Source organism: Hyperoodon ampullatus, assembly GCF_949752795.1.
Source record: "Hyperoodon ampullatus genome assembly, chromosome: 17".
NCBI classification, from domain to species: domain Eukaryota; kingdom Metazoa; phylum Chordata; class Mammalia; order Artiodactyla; family Ziphiidae; genus Hyperoodon; species Hyperoodon ampullatus.
This window is the reverse complement of record NC_136930.1, coordinates 15707528-15727104: the sequence shown is the minus strand read 5'-3', so window position 1 is coordinate 15727104 and position 19577 is coordinate 15707528.

Here is a 19577-nt window from a genome sequence, read left to right as displayed (position 1 = left end):
CAAGTCTTTATTCAATAAGGAACAAGACTTCATATATCAGTGATTCTCCAAGTGTAATCAACAGCCATATGGCCAGGAGAGTCCTTCTCTGCTACCAACAAAAAAATCCAAGCCCTTTCTTTAGTTGTGCCAGGTGAAGAAGTCATACTTGCACAGAATGTTGTTTTTAATCTATGCTTAAGGACTACACACTAAGTGAGTCACTAAGCGTCCCTAAACTTTGATAGCCATGAACTAAACTTAGCATCTAGTTTTGATGAGTTGCCACACAAACCTGACAATGTTGCAAAGCTGCTGTGCACGTGTGCCTTCCTGGACCATTGGATTAAGCAGGTGTCCCAGAAAGGATGTTTCACGGTCAGTGTGTCATCAGTCTTCTTTGGACTTGATCACTCTTTTCCATTCCTTCTATGCTTGCTTTTTACTCAGGACTTTTAGTTTGGCCTCAACATTATCAATTCCATTTATTTACTTTTTTTTTATTGAACTATAGTTGATTTACAATATTGTGTTACTTTCAGGTGTACAGCAAAGCGATTCAGTTATATACGTGTGTGTATATATAAATATATTCTTTTTCAGATTCTTTTCTATTATAGGTTATAATAAGATATTGAATAGAGTTCCCTATGCTGTACAGTAAATCCTTGTTGTTTGTCTGTTTTATATATAGTCGTGTGTACCAAAGGGGAAAGGGAGGAGGGATAAATTAGGAGCATGGGGTTAACAGATGCCCAGTGTTATCAATTCCATGTATTGAATCATTATAGTAACAATATAAGATACAGACTTGATAAACTGGCAGTGTTTGAATTGACGAGTGGTGTTGAAACCTAGATGCTAGGGGTACAGAAATGAGGGTAAATATTTTCCTTGTGTTGAATTTCAAGGCTTTTTGAGTTGAGTTTCTGAAACCTGTAGCCTAAAGCGTCCTGATATGGCCTCTGAATTTAAGCACAACCTCCCATCTCTGCTCCTGGTTTATTTGTTTTAGTTTCCTAGGCCTGGATGTTAGATTCACGTTTAGCTTTATTCTTCTTTCCTCTTGATTTCCTGCGTCCTTTTCATAAATGTCCCTTCTCCCTTGTACTTTTATCGAGCAGCTACTAGGTGCCAAGTCCTATTCTAGGCAATGTGAACCCCAAGTCACTGTCACTCCCTGGGGGGCCCCACCGTGGTGGACAGCGGCTCCCTTGAGTGTGGATACATTTTGCAGTTTCACAAGCCCATCTACTGCTGTTATTTCCAGGACTGAAAACTACCATTACATTTTCTGCTCCATTTCCCACTGCTTTGTTTTCCCTTCTCTTTCTGGTGCTGATTCTTTCCTCCATCCATTCTTGGGCTCATTTGTTTTTTCTCTTTCCTCCCTTGTGTTTATCCTCTTGGGTCTTCCTCCTCTGAGCAAAATGGAAGAAGCTATTTAATCATCCCCTCAGGCCGCTGCGCTTTTGGGAGAAGACCACTGGTTATCAGACACTACAAGAGACACCACAGACACAGAGCCCTTAAGAAACCAGCAGTGAATCTGTGCTTAGCACTGCAACAGAGGCCTCCAGGAAAATGCCATGAGACTATAGAGTGGGATTAAGCACACAGACTCTGGATCCTGACACTTTAGATGCAAATCGTAGCGCCAGCCGCCAGCCCTTAATAGCCGCGAGATTTTGACTTAACCTGTTTGGGCCTCAATTCCCCGTAAAATGGAGATGATGATAATTCGTGCTGCTCCCAGGGTTGTGATGAAGGTCAGTGTGTTAATATAACATAAGTGTTTAGAACCGATCCTCGCCCATTAATAAGTGCTAAGGCTTATATGGCGGTCATTACCACTGAGCCTGCTCTCCTCACCGGTGCTGTGAGGGCTTTTACAGCCCACTCCTGGAGCCCAAGAGTGCTGAGCCCCGGGGGAGGGGCTTGCAGTGAAAGCAGGAAGAGAGGGATGGACAGGCCCACAGCTTCTGGGTGGTGCCTCGTTACATGATTTGGCCCGAGCCAACCTGTCTTCCAATAGGAGGTGAAGCCTTGTTCAGGGCCACCCTGGCTTTCGCAGCACTCCCTGCATGCAGTCTTCCGCCTGGTGACCTCCGACACTCCTGGAGAGACATAGGTCTTCTGTTCAAAGCCACAGCATCCGTGTAAGTACCGTACCTCTTAAGATTCAGTAACAAAAACATGCCAATCGTGGCACAGACTCATCTCTGACAGATTCTTCGCGTAAACCACAATTCACTCCTTGGCTTTTAAGTCATCTGATCAAGTCCTACATGGTCATCCTTACAACTTCTCCATAACAAAACTGAATTCAATTAACTAAAGGTCTGTCTCTTCCAATTCACCCCTCACCTGCACACCCTTCCATGCAACATGGACAGTTATGAAGGTAAAACTTACACTGCATCTCAACTTAAACCTTCCTTTCTTCATCCCTTTCTCTTCCCTCATCCTTTCCTTCCTTTGCTCCCAAGTAGCTCCAAAAAGGATGTGAATTCAGCCTTCTTTGATAACACCACGCTGGGAAGGATGTGGGGCGGAGGGCACCATCATATGTTGCTACTGAAAGATGAATCAGTATAATATCTACAAAGGGCAGCTGTCGAAATTACAAATGCACATCCTCTTCGACCTAGTGCTTTGACTTTCAGGAATTTATCCTGTAGATAAACTCTCAGGATCTAAATGGAAGAGGTACAAAGTTATGTATTGCAGTATTATTTGTTTTTTGGGGTTTTTTTGTTTTATTTATTTATTTATTTATGGCTGTGTCGGGTCTTTGTTTCTGTGCGAGGGCTTTCTCTAGTTGTGGCAAGCGGGGGCCACTCTTCATCGCGGTGCGCAGGCCTCTCACTGTTGTGGCCTCTCTTGTTGCGGAGCACAGGCTCCTGATGTGCAGGCTCAGTAGTTGTGGCTCAGGGGCCTAGTTGCTCCGTGGCATGTGGGATCTTCCCAGACCAGGGCTTGAACCCGTGTCCCCTGCATTGGCAGGTAGACTCTCAACCACTGCCCCACCAGGGAAGCCCCTGCAGGATTATTTGTAATAGCCAAAGATTGGAAACAATCTAAATGTTCATCAATACTTTATAGTGCTTCAATCCATTTGAAATCTCCAACCTTCAAAAAGAACGAGGAGACCCTTCATGTATTGATATGAATCATTTTCCAGATACATACGCATTCACACGCACGTACACACTTGTATATGCTACCAGCTAAAATATCTTTGGAAGAGAGAGAATTACATTGTTTGGAAACTTGGTAAAAGGGAGGCTTTTCATTATTCAAATTAAGTTTGGCTGCATTTATAAGAAAAAGGAAAATTACAGAGGTTTAAACAAGAAAGAGAAACATATTTCTCCCATGTGAAAGAAATCCAGAGGTAGGCACTCCAGGGCTGAAGCTACAGCTCCATAAACTTAAAACCACCCAGATTCTTTCAGCCTCTCCCCTCCCCCTTCTCAGGTTGTGACCTGTGTCCTCATGGCACCAGCATCAGACCCCCTTCCAGGAAGCAGGACGAGGAGGGGAGGAGAAGTCCCTCTCTTTCCAGGAGGCCTCCCAGAATTCCTTCCCAACACTCCGACCACAGGTCACTGACTGGACCTTAGGGAATGTGGCCACACATTTTTCAAGGGGCTTCTGAAAATGTAGTTTGAGGCTGAAGTAAGGAAAAAAGCAAGAATGTACATTGGGAGGCTACTATCAGTCCTTTTGTCTTTTTGAATCACTGAATAAATTACCTATTTAAAGACTAAATAGAAATCGCATTTTAAATGTTACATTAAAAAAAAAAAGCCTAAAAAGTTACACATGGATCAGACCAGCCTTCTTTGGGGGCTTACGTCTGATACCACACTTTAGCTGATCTACTGCAGAGCTACCCTCTCCTCAGGCCCTGGCCTGTTCCACAAGGACCCGGGGCTCCTCCATAGTCTCTCACCCTCTCTTGAAGCCAGCGGCCCCTAGTGGCCACCTCAGTGGTCCAGGACTCAGGAAGTACCTATCAGATGCTTGCAAGGTTTCCATGAAGTGTTATCTTCACACCATCTCTCCAAGGTCATTTGCAGAATTGAGTTTCAATCCACCAAATAAATTCAGAACCATTGCTCTTAGAGTATTACCTATAAATAATGTCTTAATATTATTGATGAAAGCAATAATTTTTACCACATAACTAACTGTACCACCTTTGTTACCTGACTTAAAGTAGCTTTATGTCTTCCTATAATAGGAAAACAAGAGTTTTAATTTCAAGCCCTATTTAAGGTGCTTGGGGGAAGAGTACATAAGAGAAAATATAGTTAGCTTGATCTTGGCATCCCAAACCCTAGAGAAGAATAATTTATATTATTTTAGTATGTATTTATTAATGTATTCAACACACATTCAATGTAAAAGTTCGTTTAATCTCCTTTATTATGATAGTCACCTTATTAAACAACTTATTTAGTACTTTATAAATAATTTTATAACTGGAACCGAGCTCTTTCGCCATACTTCAGGAGTTGCAGCCATTAAAACAGAGTGAATTCATTTTAAAAATCTCCTAGTTGGGACATTTTTCTTTACTGAAAACATCAATCATAAATCATAAACACTAAGAGCCACTCTATCCAATAATGATGATGATGATCAGGGGAGTATTTGCTTCTTTAACTGTAATCATTCTCCCACAGATATTTAGGCTGGTATTCACTGTTCATATTTCCTAACTCTTCACAAAGCAGGGCTATTTAGCAGAGTTTGTGCTTCATATTGTGTCCTATTGCATCCTGCTAACAATCTGTGAGCAGTTCGCTGAGTCTTTAGACTTGGATATGAGTTCTGTGGGCAGGAACCCCCCCAAAAATTCTGCTTCTCAGTTTTCCACATAAGATGGGGTTTTCACTGCGCTCCCCAGGAGGGGGCAATATTGGAGTGAAACTGGACTGTGAGGTCCTTGTCAATCTAAGTGTGTTAGTTTGCCTCAAAAACAGAAAGCAGAGCCCCATCCCTGCCCTCACACTTTTGCATCCCGGGCCAGGACCCACCTCCCTCCTGTGCACTCTGGAGCTGCCCACTCAGCCTGCAGGCTGGGGCCTGGGAGGCAGGTGCCGGGGACAAATGACAGGGACGCTTAGAGGACCCGGCTCGCCAGCAGAGGCCCCCATGAGCGGGCTGACAGAGATGGAGGACCGGCTCCCCCTTTCTACAATGGACCGGTTCTGCACAATCCCAAATAAAGCGTACACTGACTGTGTGGGTGGTATCTACTGGGAGAAATCCACAGGGAACCCCCAAACCTGTCCCCTTCCCCCTGAGTTTTCCCCATTTTAGGAACTGACAACTCTCTTCAGAAACCTGGGGAGTCATCTTTGCCTCTTCCTTTATCCTCACTCCCACTGTTCAGTCCATCAGCAGGTCCTGTCTGCTCTACCTTCAAAATGTATCTTAAATGTACCCACTTTCCTCGTCTTCCTGGCTCCAGCATCCCTCCCAGGTAACCACAATGGCCGCTTCACTGGTGCTCCTATTTCAACTTCCCCTCCAAGCCCATCTTCATCCAGCTGCTAGAGTAATCTTGAAATAGGCAGATCAGATCATGCTCCTCCGCACTTAAAAGTCTCCAGTGGCTTCCAGCTGAGTGGAGAATAAAATCCAGGCCCCTGTCCATGTCCTGTAAGTTTTGTGTGCTCCAGCCCCAGCCCCTCGTCACTTTTCTAACCTCACCTCATCAGGCTCTCCCTCTCAGTAAGCAAGCTTTGGGCCCTGGACATTCTGTCCCTCCCCACCACGTGCCCTGCTGGGTCCTGCCTAGGCACTCAGTGCCTGAGATGTTCTCCCCTCCCCTCTTCACAGGGCTGGAGCCTCCTCCCCCTCGCCTTGGATGCCTTAACGCAAATGTGCTAATGGTGTACGTGGCTTAAGCAAGAAAGCTTAAAGGGAAGCATTCTTGGACCAGCTTGTCTTTACTCCCTTCATTTTATATTATCAACAAACCCTGCTTATTTTCTTCCCAGTGCTATTAACAATCCATTATTATTACTATTATCATAATCATCTTATTGTCCGACCCCAGAGGAAAATAGTGTTCTTTTGTTGGCCACACTATCCCTGAAACCTTGTATTTTTACTGGTGTGCAGTAGCAACCTGATAAATACTTGCCATTTAAATAACTGAATAAAGGAGTAAGGCTGTTATTGATCTATCTATTCGTGTGGCAAAGCATTTTTTAAAAATTGTTATTGAAGCATAGTTGATTTACAATGCTGTGTTAATTTCTGCTATATAGCAAAGTGATTCAGTTATACATATTTTTTTCATATTCTTTTCCATTATGGCTTATCATAGGACACTGAATACAGTTCCCTGTGCTATACAGTAGGATCTTGTTGTTTATCCATCCTATGTTTAATAGTTTGCATCTGCTAATCCCAAACTCCCAATCCATCCCTCCTCCCCCCCCACCCTTGGCAACGGCTAAGTCTGTTCTCTATGTCTGTGAGTCTGTTTCTGTTTCATAGATATGTTTATTTGTGTTGTATTTTAGATTCCACATATAAGTGATATCATATGGTATTTGTTGTTCTCTGACTTACTTTGCTTAGCATGATAATCTCTAGATCCATTCATGTTGCTGCAAATGGCATTATTTCATTCCTTTTTATGGCTGGTGGTATTCCATTGTATGTATATACCACATCTTCTTTATCTGTTCATCTGTTAATGGACAATTTATGTTGTTTCCATGTCTTGGCTATTGTAAATAGTGCTGCTATGAACACAGGGGTGCATATATCTTTTCAAATTATAGTTTTGTCTGGGTATATGCCCAGGAGTGGGATTGCTGGATCATATGGCAACTCTATTTTTAATTTTTTGAGGAAACTCTGTACTGTTTTCCATAGTGGCTACACCAATATACATTCCCACCAACAGCGTAGGAGGGTTCCCTTTTCTCTGCACCCTCTCCAGCATTTATTATCTGTAGACTTTTTAATGATGGCCATTCTGACCAGTATAAGGTGGTACCTCATTGTAGTTTTGATTTACATTTCTCTAATAATTAGCGATGTTGAGTATCTTTTCATGTGCCTATTGGCCATCTGTATGTCTTGTTTGGAGACTCGTCTAGTTAGGTCTTCTATGCGTGGCAAAGCATTTTGAAGCCCTTGATTCAATATCATCCTCTTGGCAAACTTCTATTTACCACTGAAGCATTTAAAAAAACACCAGGGAGGGCTTTCCTGGTGGCGCAGTGGTTGGGAGTCTGCCTGCCGATGCAGGGGACGCGGGTTCGTGCCCCGGTCCGGGAAGATCCCACATGCCGCGGAGTGGCTGGGCCCGTGAGCCATGGCCGCTGAGCCTGCGCGTCCAGAGCCTGTGCTCTGCAATGGGAGAGGCCACAACAGTGAGAGACCCACGTACCGCACAAAAAAAAAAAGAAAGAAAACACCAGGGAGAGCTGAAGAGAAGCAGCAGCAAAAGCTAGGATATTTGAAATTTGCTGACAATGTCATCAGGTCACACATCTTTTGCAGTCACTTTTGTAGTCACAAGTAGGGACCATCTCATCACCAAACACGGGGTCAGGCTTCTCTCGCCTGGGACCCTGCCCTTGTTCACTGGGCCTGGAGTACTCTTCTCCCAGAGACGGATCAATGTTTCACTTTCCTCAGCTAAGGCTCCGGTGTCACTTTCTCAGTGAGGAGGTCACTTCTCTGACCATCCCGTAGAAATTGCAGTCCCTCCACACCCCACAGGCACACAAGTGTTCCCTGTCGCCCTTCCACACCCTATTTTTTTCATGACACTTGTTAAAATCTGATATGCTATATTTATTTATATGTTTATTCATTCATTCATTCATTCTCTGTCACATTTCAGGAACTTTTGTTTGTCTTCTTCACTGTGGTATCCCCAGCCCCACACAATGATCCCTTGCACCCTGTTGGTGTTCAATAAATACAGATAATTAGATAGGGCTGTGTCACAGGAGTGAGGAATTTGTTCATTTTCCCAGTCTTCAGTTCCGTCTGTGTTGACATCATCTATGATGTGTCAAAGAGTTGTGTGCCTGCCATCAAACCAGTTAAAATCGACTGTATTCGCAGACCTCTGCATAAGACCTCTGTTCAGGTTGTGCACTGCTCAAGTCTAGTGGCTCACGTTCACAGAGACTCACCCCCTGGAGCTGGATGGTCTCACAATCTGCACAGCCAGGCCCAGAGCCCCAGGGAGGAGTGAATTCATGTCCTTGTGGAGGGGAGGAAAAAGTGAGAGGAAAGAAGGAAAAAGAATAAAATGGCGAAAGAAGTAGAAAAAGAGACTGAGGAGGAGAGCAGGAAATGAGTGAATAGTAGGAGAGGGGAAAACTAAAGAAGAAAGGGAAAGCTGAAAAGGCCAAGGGAGGAACCGGATCCTGGCTTCACACCTCATTCCTCCCCCGAGCAATCCCAGCCTGTTCACCCAGGACCCTCCTCCCACTCTTCAGTGATTCCCCTGCTATTAATCAGGCACAAAACTTGAATTATATATAAAACTCACTTAGGCCACTCAGCTTCAGCTCCACCGATATCTAATATATTCACATATACCTAAATTGTCCACTTTAATTTTTAAGAGAATGCTTTCCTCCTACAGCTGAATTTTAATTCGTTTACAAAATGCCTGCTCTTGATGTTTTAGGGTGACCAAGCCTGCAGCTGTATGAACAATACATTGAGACAGATCGAGAGGTAGAAAGAGGACCAGCTAAGAGACTGTCAGTGTAACAGAGGTGAGGGATCTGGCAGTGATGGAAGCTTGGGCAACAGTGGTAGCTATGGCAATGGGCATGAAATGTAAAACTGAGAGATATGCATGAAGAAATAGGCAGATTTTATAATGATTGAATGCAGCAAGAGAAGGAATAAAATAGGATCCCAAGTTTAGGGACCCAAAAAACTGATATTTGAACAGAAGATTCTGTATGGGAGCAATTGGGTAGAAGATGGAAAATTCATTTTTAAATATGTTTAGAGGAAATTAATCCTTTGGAATTTAAAGCCAGTCCTATTGAATGGAAAGATTTATTAATAAAACAACATACCACAAAGGTATCTACATAATAAATTTCTCTTCATTTTTATCCTTAGTTCTGTGAGGACAACTCGATTATGTAAGAAAAAACTTTGATTTAGACTGTATCCATTTTCAATTCCTCTTTGCTAATGAAGTTATACAGGAAAAATAGCAAAAATACAAAAATTTGAACATAATTAGGAAAGGAAATTTTTAAACTAAACTACACCAGTTTCCAGAGATGTTTAAAGAAGGAAAAGAAAGAGGTTGCACATATTTTCTTTGGCTCATAGCCCAAAAAATTGTACTTCAAGCTTCATAAGAAATCAAAGTAGGGAAAGATCTAGCAAAAGCAAAAATAACACAGGGATTGGGAAAATTTTCAGTAGATATAGCTTGGTTAGATATAAAAAAATTAAGGAAAAGAGTAGCATTTTGTAAGAACTATACTAGGAATAAAAACTTTAAGCCTTATTCATAAGAAACAGGTAAAGAAATATAAGGATTTGATTGATACGGAAACAGAAAAGAATATGCCTTTTCCACTTTCTGCTGGTGAATGTTAAATCCACTCCTGCACTAACATATAACCATGTGACACTGGACAATAAGAGTATCAACCTCAAAGGCTGTTGTGAGAATTTAGTGAGATAATCCACCAAAGGGCTTGGCACCCTGTCTGCCATTGAATAAGCTCTTCCATAAGCTGTTGCTATTCCAACTCTCTGCTGATTCCACAGTGAGATCTCATGTTTGCTAAAAGACTAGATACTGACTTTTCCTTGGTTTTTCCCATTGTGCATTTAGGTCCTGGGCAGATACCTTTCCAGCTTTATAGCAGAGGGCAGGATAAAATGCCTGGCTTCCAGACCAGTGCTTATTGGCTCTTGGGCATTTACCAAGGATAGTCATGTTCTTCTGGGTAGGATTATTGACTCCTTTTCTCCTAGTTTCTAAAGCACTGAACCAAATATTTGAAATATTTCAATCCCTAGCATGTGCAGTCCCATCGTTCTCTGTCTGTCTTTGCCTTCTGTACTGTACCGTGGGGACTATACCTCTTGGGAGGCAGTAACCCCCTCAGTCTCCCTTTCTCCCACTTAACCCACCCACACCCTTAACTTTCTTCCTTACATTTTTCTGGGAGTTTCAGTTTTCCAGTGAATATAGAAGTGCTTGGGATTAAGTTGGCCAAGGATAATAATAGTAAGAACCAACAATACTGGGTACCATGCCATGTTCTCTATATTTTATATACTCCCTGAAAACCTCATTTAATTCTCAGACCAACCCTATAAGGTAGATCCTCTTATTATCTTCGCTTTATAGACAAGGAAACAGGCACAGAGAGTCAAGCTCTTTGTGGCAGTAGGTGAGTCGTAGAGCCAGTACTTGATCCTGGGAAGTCTGGTTCTAAGGGCCATCCTCGTAACTGTACACTAGCCTACCTATCTACAGAGAGCATCCCAGCACCTGGGTGGTAGAACAGTGGCAGTTAGTGGTATTGGATGTCCCTGGCCTAGAGGCTGCATATACCCCTTACAGAGTCAGGAGGCAGATGACACCTCCCCTATTCTTTCAGGAGAAGCAAAGCACAGGCAAGCCACTTTTATTACTTTTCTTAATGGAACCCTCTCCATCTTACTATCAGAGGAAATTCCTCCTAGGCCTCCTCCACACTCTTCTTTGGGTTGGATCCTGGGACTTTCTCTTGAAAATTGGAGGAGGGGGCCTCTTCTTTGGTTCTTAGTAGCCGCATTGCTTCTTCTGCTACACAATATCCTCTCAACACAAGTTAGGCTCCCAATTCTGCCATCAAGTTACTACCCAGTGATAAAGACACAGCACAAGATCTCACCACAGCTTCCAAGGCTAGAACGGGGGCCGCCAGGAAGAGATGTGTAGGTTGGCTACTGCATGACCCAAGGGGGTGCCATATGCACTGTTGACATCGTAGATACACGTAGTTAAGTCTCTTGTTCTAATAAAATGTATACTATCCAAATTTTCTGACAGATGGACTCTTGAGGAAAGAGTGCCCTTTCCTCATTTTTTTTTTTTTTTTTTTTGCGGTACGCGGGCCTCTCACTGTTGTGGCCTCTCCCATTGCGGAGCACAGGCTCCGGACGCGCAGGCTCAGTGGCCATGGCTAACAGGCCCAGCCGCTCCGCGGTATGTGGGATCTTCCCAGACCAGGGCATGAACCCGTGTCCCCTGCATGGGCAGGCGGACTCTCAACCACTGTGCCACCAGGGAAGTCCTTTCCTCATTTTTTAAAGAAGGTATTATGTGGGATACTGATGGCTGTAGCTGATGTCAGCGGTATTCAGGCTTCTCAGGCAGGCTTCCTCTGAGCTCGCCAAAGCACCTCACAGCCATGGCCCATTCCCACCCACCCTATTTAGACTAAACACATTAATTTTCTAGTCTCAAACTAGCCTAGTCCTCAAAGAGAAGATATTATCTTCCAAGAAACTCTACTTCCAACTGGCCCTGAAATAAAACGATCCCTTTTTCTTCCCAGGAAGAAAGGGGTAGGAGTAACTGGTAAAAGAAATATGTACTTTCATTTTTCATTTTTCTTAGGGGAGTATAGAACAATAAAAAAATAAAAGGCCCCAGTTAGTCCTCCCTCCCCCAAGGAATCCTCTTATTGGGTTAATATTTGCAATTCCCCTCTCTGGTCTTTAAAATAGGATGTGTCCAAAGAAATTTCCCTTGGACACAAGGGTGAAATAGATGAGAATGCAAATGAGGTAGATCTCAGCATTAATGAGCTTGCAAATACTTAGAGGGGGAAAATATTTGAGAGGGACAATGGGGGCTGGGTACAGGGGACAGGTTAGAGAGAGATTTGTGGTGATGCAATGAGGCACAGAAATTAGGGAAAGGGTGAAGGATATAAATTGGATTTTTAGGAAGTTTTGCTGTATTTTGTGCTATACCACCCTCACCTCAGTTTCCTTAAAGAACTTCAGAAAAAAATATGCATTACTTTGAAAGGCATTTGAGGATTAGGCTTTATTTCATAAGAATATGACACTATGCTGAGAGGAGTCTTAAGGGAAGGCCAAGAAATATTTGGATTATGTTAGTTTTTGGTATGATGTTAGTTTTTCCTACATCTTTGTTGTTCAGTCTTTCCTAAATATTGTTACTTAAAAAACTTGTTTCTAGGTGCATTACTAGGTGATAACAAAGAAAACCTGTAGTTAAATAAGTATAAGAAACCTCACACGGCAGACTCCTCTATTCCTCTTAGCATGTTAAAGGACACAGACATCCTAGAAAAAACTCTGTAGCACTTGTTATCATCCTGCAGCGTTCCATGGGATACTGATTTGGGAAATGCAATAGATAGATGAATAAAAATTAAAAGTGGCTCCATCAGGGGCTACTACCTGACACCATCTAAAACTGGAAGACAGTTTTGTTTTGTTTTGTTTTTTGCGGTACACGGGCCTTTCACTGTTGTGGTCTCTCCCGTTGTGGAGCACAGGCTCCGGATGCGCAGGCTCAGCGGCCATGGGTCACGGGCCCAGCCGCTCCGCGGCACGTGGGATCTTCCCGGACCGGGGCACGAACCCGTGTCCCCTGCATCGGCAGGCAGACTCTCAACCACTGCGCCACCAGGGAAGCCCTGGAAGACAGTTTTTTTAATGTAGGGATAATACATTTTTTTCAAAACACTATGGCCAAAGATTGTTGACTCAAATTAAAGTTGTCACAGCGAAACAAGTAAAAATGAGAAATTTTGAAACAACTATTGTGTTGAAGAGTAGGAAACAGTAGAGAATTATTATAAATTGAGGCAAGTTTGGTTTCAACTGAAAGAAATGTATATTAAATTATCTGTGATTCTCTTAGATTAATCATATATGCAATGATCAGACTTGTTTCATTTCATTCGGTGGCAATGCTTTCTCAAAGGTACCTTTTAAAAATTAGTAGTAATGCAAAAACAGCCCCCAGTGGATCAGCATTCTATCATAGGTGGCAAGTTTTGACAAAGTTTGCTTGTTGATATTGTTTAATCAGCTAGCACCCTTGGCTTTATTAATTTTGAATTTTCAGTGATGAGCAAGATCTATTAAGTTTCTGAGGAATTACTCCCAATTCACCTGTAAGTTCAAATGTTTATGTGTCACTTAAATGCATGTATGTAGGAGATAATGGAAGGGGTAAAGGAAGGATAATGACCTTAGGGTTACAGACAACATTTAAGTTCATTTAAATCAATGGCTCCTGTTTATTTTCCTTCGGGACTGTGGGCTCTATCAGATTTCATCACATCACACACCTGCATCTTCTCGGTTTGTTTACTTTCCACCCCATGACTGCATTCAATAAACAGTACTCAGAGTGAATAAAAACAGAGACGGGATGGTGGAGAAAATCAGTGATAGAAAATCCATACTTTATTCTTAAAACTTAATTTGAGTAAATACAAAATGTCATTATCTTAATATTGGGTAGTTAGTTGAAATCTCATGTTTTACATATAAACTTTACAACAGGTGACTTTACAACGAAGTTATTTTTTACATATCACTTTACAACAGAAAATAAATGCATCTGAGAGGGTGCATCTGAGAGGATTATTCTTTTTGCATATAACAATGTTGGTTTCATTTTTAAAAGTAAAGGAATACCATGCTTTACTCATCTCAACAGGAAGCAGAAATCTGTCACCATGTCATTTCTCCACAACTTCTTAAAGAGACACCTTTCCATTTATTCTTTGAGATTTAGTTTTTTAGGATGAATCTGAATGGTTGTTTAGAATAATGTAACACCTCTTCATGTCCCTGTAATCATGGAATTGGATTTGAAGTTTCCACACTCCGGTCAGAATACCTTCTTCAAGGAAGAAATGCACACCAAGCTAACAAGTAACTATTTGGTGACATCAGTCAGCACAGAGAGAAGAACATCAGAACCCTTCCAGTTATAGAAACTGTGCATATTGGAATGTGCTAGTTTTGTTTTTTCACATAGTGTAAAACCAGGTTGAGGACACATCCCCATAACCAGGTATGTGCTCCCCTCAGACGGAGAGCCTGAGGAGATTGAGTGAAACCCCAGTCTTGGTACCTTGCATGGGGCCTGGTATGCAGTTGTCAAGGAGTGGATATTCGCCGAATTGATTTGAAACTCAGTTATATAAAATCATCATATATAGCAGATTATAGGATCAGAGGATGTTAGAACTGAAAAAGTAACAGTGATTACCTTAACTAGTCTTCTCATTTTTTCCATGGGAAAGTAAAGCAGTGAGCAAGAGCAAAATTACTAATTCAGTATTAAAAGGCTTGGAATGTGGGTACTCACTTGCCTTCTCAAGTTTACAGAATCATGGAATCTCAGAGTGGGGACAGGTCTGAAGTTAGAGACAACCTGTGATGCACAAATATCCTTTACAATATGCTCTTCAAATAATCCCTCGAGAAGACTGGGCCAGGTGACTTGGTTCCCTGGGCACATAGGGGAGGTTGTAAGCCCCTAGAAGAATCCCTCACATGGCCACTTCTGACATGGTGCAGGAGCCAATGTGAGGAGGTGTCAAGGCAGACAGGTAAGTGAGTGAACCCAAGGCACGTTCTTGGTTCTCATGGGGCCTAGAGAGGGTACAGGAAAGGTTCATGATCACAAGATATAGGATGAAATAGGTGGGGACTATTGACACCAGTGGGAAATAACTGGAACCATGGACTCCAGGGATGAACCAAACCATTGTCCCCAAAATGCCAGATGGGACCAGTAGCACCCAAAGTCACTGGTTCATAGAGCCATATCAACCTATCTGCATGTATCCAGAGGACACAGAAGGGAATATGAGGACCTGTACTTTACTGTTAATATTAGATTATGCAGAATGCACACACATGCACATGCAAGCACACATGTACATACACACACCTCCCCAATCCCCCAGATTATCATGGAGAGAACTGGGATCAGGAGATAGAGATGAAAAATCCAAGAGGCTGGGCATTTTTCATAAAGAGGATGAGGAATTTCTTGTGCCAGCCAAATGGAGTAAGCTGACTACTGCCTATCTCTTCTACTGATTTCAACTAACAACTCCAGACAAAGTAAAAAAGCAACTATGTGAGCACTCTGAAAAGTAAACAATAGCAAGCAGATTAGGGAAGGAAGTCAAAAGTTGAAGAATGACCAGGATGGCACTGAGTTTACTGGGCTCTTTTCCCTCCTTTATCTTTTGACTTTGACGTGAGGGCAACTGATGTCCTAGAACAGAGTAGCAGTGTGGACAGCAAGACCTCCAAGAGACACCTCCCTGTTTCCAAGAGGACAGGGAAACGGGGACCCTGTGAGCTAGAAAGTGTGTAGGAGGGGGGATCTCCTTTCTCTCTCCCTCTCTCCCCCTCTTTCTCTTCCCCTCTCTCTCTCCTTTAGTTCTTTTCTGAGGGCAGCACCAATGATGGAATTGCATTGCCAAGTGATGGTGGCCATAAAGGCACCTACCATCTCTAAAAGAAAATGCATCTCTCTAGCCAGAATTGGGATGAGGGGGCCCCTGCAGTCTGAAGAGTGTAGGGGAATCTCATCTTTGCTATTTTTGTCTCTCCTTTATCTCACTGCTTAACACTTAGGGTGAAGCCAGTGCTAGGGGCTAAATATCTGAGAGAAATCCCAGATTTCTAGCCAGAGAGCTAGGAAAAAGGACTTGTGAAAGCCAGAGAGAGTGGGAGAAATTTCAGAGAGGACACAGCTGGAGAAAGGGATCCCTTATCTATATATCAACCAACCGAAGCTCCAAGCTCACCCCTGAGCTGCATCAGCAAAGAAATATAGCAAAGGCTTTAGGGTCTGAGCTATGATAAAAACTACTACCCAAATCTCAGACTAACCACTAAGTGCAACATGCAGAGCAGATTCGAAAACAGCATAACAAAGGCTTTGAAAACCTAACTGGAACCACTGCTGAGAGAAGGCAAGACAATATGTGAGCTGAACACAGCTGGGCTTATTGTGTCCTAAAACAAACAAGCAAATCAACATTCTCCAGAGGGCTTTAACAGATCCCAAAGTCTCACCAGATTATATCCAAAATGCCCAGCATACAATCCAAAATTATATACCAAAAACAAACAAACAAATAAAATCCCAGGAATATATGGCAAATTTCCAAGGAAAAAGACAACAGTTGCCAGTACCAAGAAGACCCAAATATTTAAATTATTAGAGTCTTTAAAAAGTGAGATAGGGCTTCCCTGGTGGCGCAGTGGTTGAGAGTCCGCCTGCCAATGCAGGGGACACGGGTTTGAGCCCTGGTCTGGGAAGATCCCACATGCTGCAGAGCAACTGGGCCCGTGAGCCACGCCTACTGAGCCTGCGCGTCTGGAGCCTGTGCTCCGCAACAAGACAGGCCGCGACAGTGAGAGGCCCGCGCACCGTGATGAAGAGTGGCCCCCACTTGCCACAACTAGAGAAAGCCCTCGAACAGAAACGAAGACCCAACACAGCCATAAATAAATAAATAAATAAAGCAAAAAACTGTCAAAAAAAAAAAGTGAGATAAAGGTGAACACAATTGAAAGGAGTGGACAGAAGTTCTCAACAAAGAAGTAGAAACTATGAAAAAGAATTAAATGAAAGTTTTATAATTGAAAATTTCAATAGTTGGAATAAGAAAATTCACTTGATGGGCTCCATAACAAAACAGAGATAACAGAGGAAAGATGCAGCAAACTTGAGAGAAATAATCTAATTTGGAAAAGAAAAAAGTGGGAAAATATTGAAAAATATGAACAGATCCTGAGGACTTGTGGGGCCATAACAAAAAGTCTAACGTTGTGTCATTGGTCTCGAGAGGATAGAAGGTGAGGCTGAAAAGATATTTGAAGAAATATTGGCCAAAAACTTCCCAAATTTTGTGAAAGAAATCAATTTACAGATTGAAGATGCTCAGAACCCGCACCCCCTCCCCAAAGGAATACACTCAAAGAAAATCATGCCCAGTGACATCATGATCAAACCGCTAAAAACCAGTGATAAAGACAAATCCTGAAAGCAGCCTGAGAATGATACATTACATAGAGGGGAACAATTATTTGAATGACTGTGGATTTCTCATCAGAGGCCATGGAACCTAGAAGACAGTGGAACCATATCTTTAAAGTGCTGAAAGACATGAACTGTCATTCTATGTTCAACAAAATATATCTTTCAGGAATGAAGTCTAGGTAGACATTCTCAGATGATTGAAAACTGAATGTATTACCAGCAGATATGACCTAAAATAAATGCGAAAGGAAATTTTTTTCAGACAAGAGGGAAACATGGATCATCAGGAATGAAGAAAGAGTAACAGAAATGGTAAATATCTGGGTAAAAAAATGACAGACTATTTTTTCCCTGAAAGATCTTTAAAATATTTATGACTATAAAAATAAAAAATTATAACATTTCCTGGTTGGACTTCTCATTGCGTGTAAGACCTGTGGCAGCTATAACATAAAGAAACTGAGTATTTACCTATTGATCTGTGTTAATTACTGAATCAGTACACTCTACTGACTTTTCCCCTGCTACCCATTGGGGTGAGTGTTTGTGAAGAAAATCAGAGCAGTTATAGAGAAAATAATCTAAAGTTTCCTTATACAACTCACTTGTACTTAAGTAAATTAGAGACGTTGTCACACATATATTTTTGTTCTTTTTGGAGGGAGAGAGTAAGACAAACTATTTGCATGATTACCATGTAGTTTCTAATTATCTTCATATTCCAAGTTGACAGCCCAATTCAGGACTTCCAAAAAGTTTGATACAGGTGGAAAATTCTTCTGCATGCCACTTTCTTTTACCTGATCCCTGTTTATCTCCCACTCCAAGAGACCATTTGTAAACTGGGAAATTATGGTATTACCTGTTTTTTGTAAACTGAACAACTTTTGTTAGATAGCCTAAGCTCTATTCCCCCCCCCCCCGATTTTGGTAACTGTCCTGTCCCAGATTCAGTACCACCCTGACCCCAGCCCCAGTTGATGTGTATTTTATTCCCTGGGGGCATACTCCTGCTTTGGATCTTTAAGTTTAGAGCATGATCTTCTAAAAATTACTGAACACAGAATTTTTTCACATCTCTGGTAAGCTGCTGATGGTAGTAGCTGGGGGCTCCTACTCTTAAGAATTTTTCCTCTAATTTTTAAAATTGCATACTCATTCTTTTAGGATACTTCCTTTCACACAGGAGCATGTAAGGAAGAATCCTTTGGATTTTCTTGTCTCACTTTCTTTCCCTGATACTGTGTTTTTGGAAGCACAGGGGTGATAATTGGAAACGACATCGAAATATTGGGTTTTTTTCTAAATTTCATGTCCCGTAGTTTTATCAGTTTCCTTATCAGCTTGCTATTGGTATTTTTATTTTTTTAGTTTTTCTCCTTTTGGTTGGGGGTAAAGGAATCTCATTTTGTGAGGTATCAGGGGAGGAATTACTAATGATCTGGTTTTATTCTGCTATCTTTATTCAGAAGCCTGAGCATGAGATAAAGGTTTTGGCTTCAACACAATATATGCATTTCTGAATAACTCCACACCCTGCAAAATTGTACTAAAAATAACTGGGCTAATAGAAAAAAAGAAAATTATGTATAGATCACTCAAAACCTGTGCAACTTTGTAATCAGAGCATCAACAAAGAAAATAATAATTGAATTAAAATACTGGCACATGGGATAGGGAGGGTGGGAGGGAGATGCAAGAGGGAGGGGATATGGGGATATGAGTATACATATAGCTGATTCACTTTGTTATACAGCAGAAACTAACACAACATTGTAAAGCAGTTATACTCCAATAGAGATGTTAAATTAAAAAAAAATAAAGGTAAGATATAATATTATACTAAATCACTAAGACAAAAAAAAAATACTGGCACAGCTAAAAGACACTGAATTTTTTTTTTTTTTAATGGAGAATGTAGCTTGGTGGAAAAAGAAATGAGGAAAGGTTGAGGTTACTGAGTTATGGAGGCCAGGACAAAATGCCCACATGTCAGGAGGACATCACAGCAAGGACTTCAAGGACAGAGCATATAGCTAAAACCGAGCTAAGAGGATGGTTGTCAGGTACGAGGGCATCCATGTGGTACCGAATACCTCTGCAGCTTGTGGTCAGTGGCACTCATGTAGTTTGTGCTTTACTATTATTTGATGATGTAAAACATTATTGTGCTGGGGAAAAGCCCATAGGAAAATTTCATATGAAAATTCTCAGCATATCCACAGTATTCTTTTATTTCCAGTCAGCATGAGCTAGCTTGGATTACTGAAAGACACATGACAATGAAACAGATCGTACCTATTCATATGTAATGTTTCCTAAGAGGATCATTTCAGCAATATCTCTGGCTATATATTAACTTATAAAAATGATGCTACGCAGATTTTAAAATGTGATTTTAAAATCACAGATTTAAAAAATGACCTTGTCAGTGTTTTAAAATACTAAGACAAGAACAACTAAAGGCAGAAAAAATAATGAACATAATGCTTACTAAACATGCTTA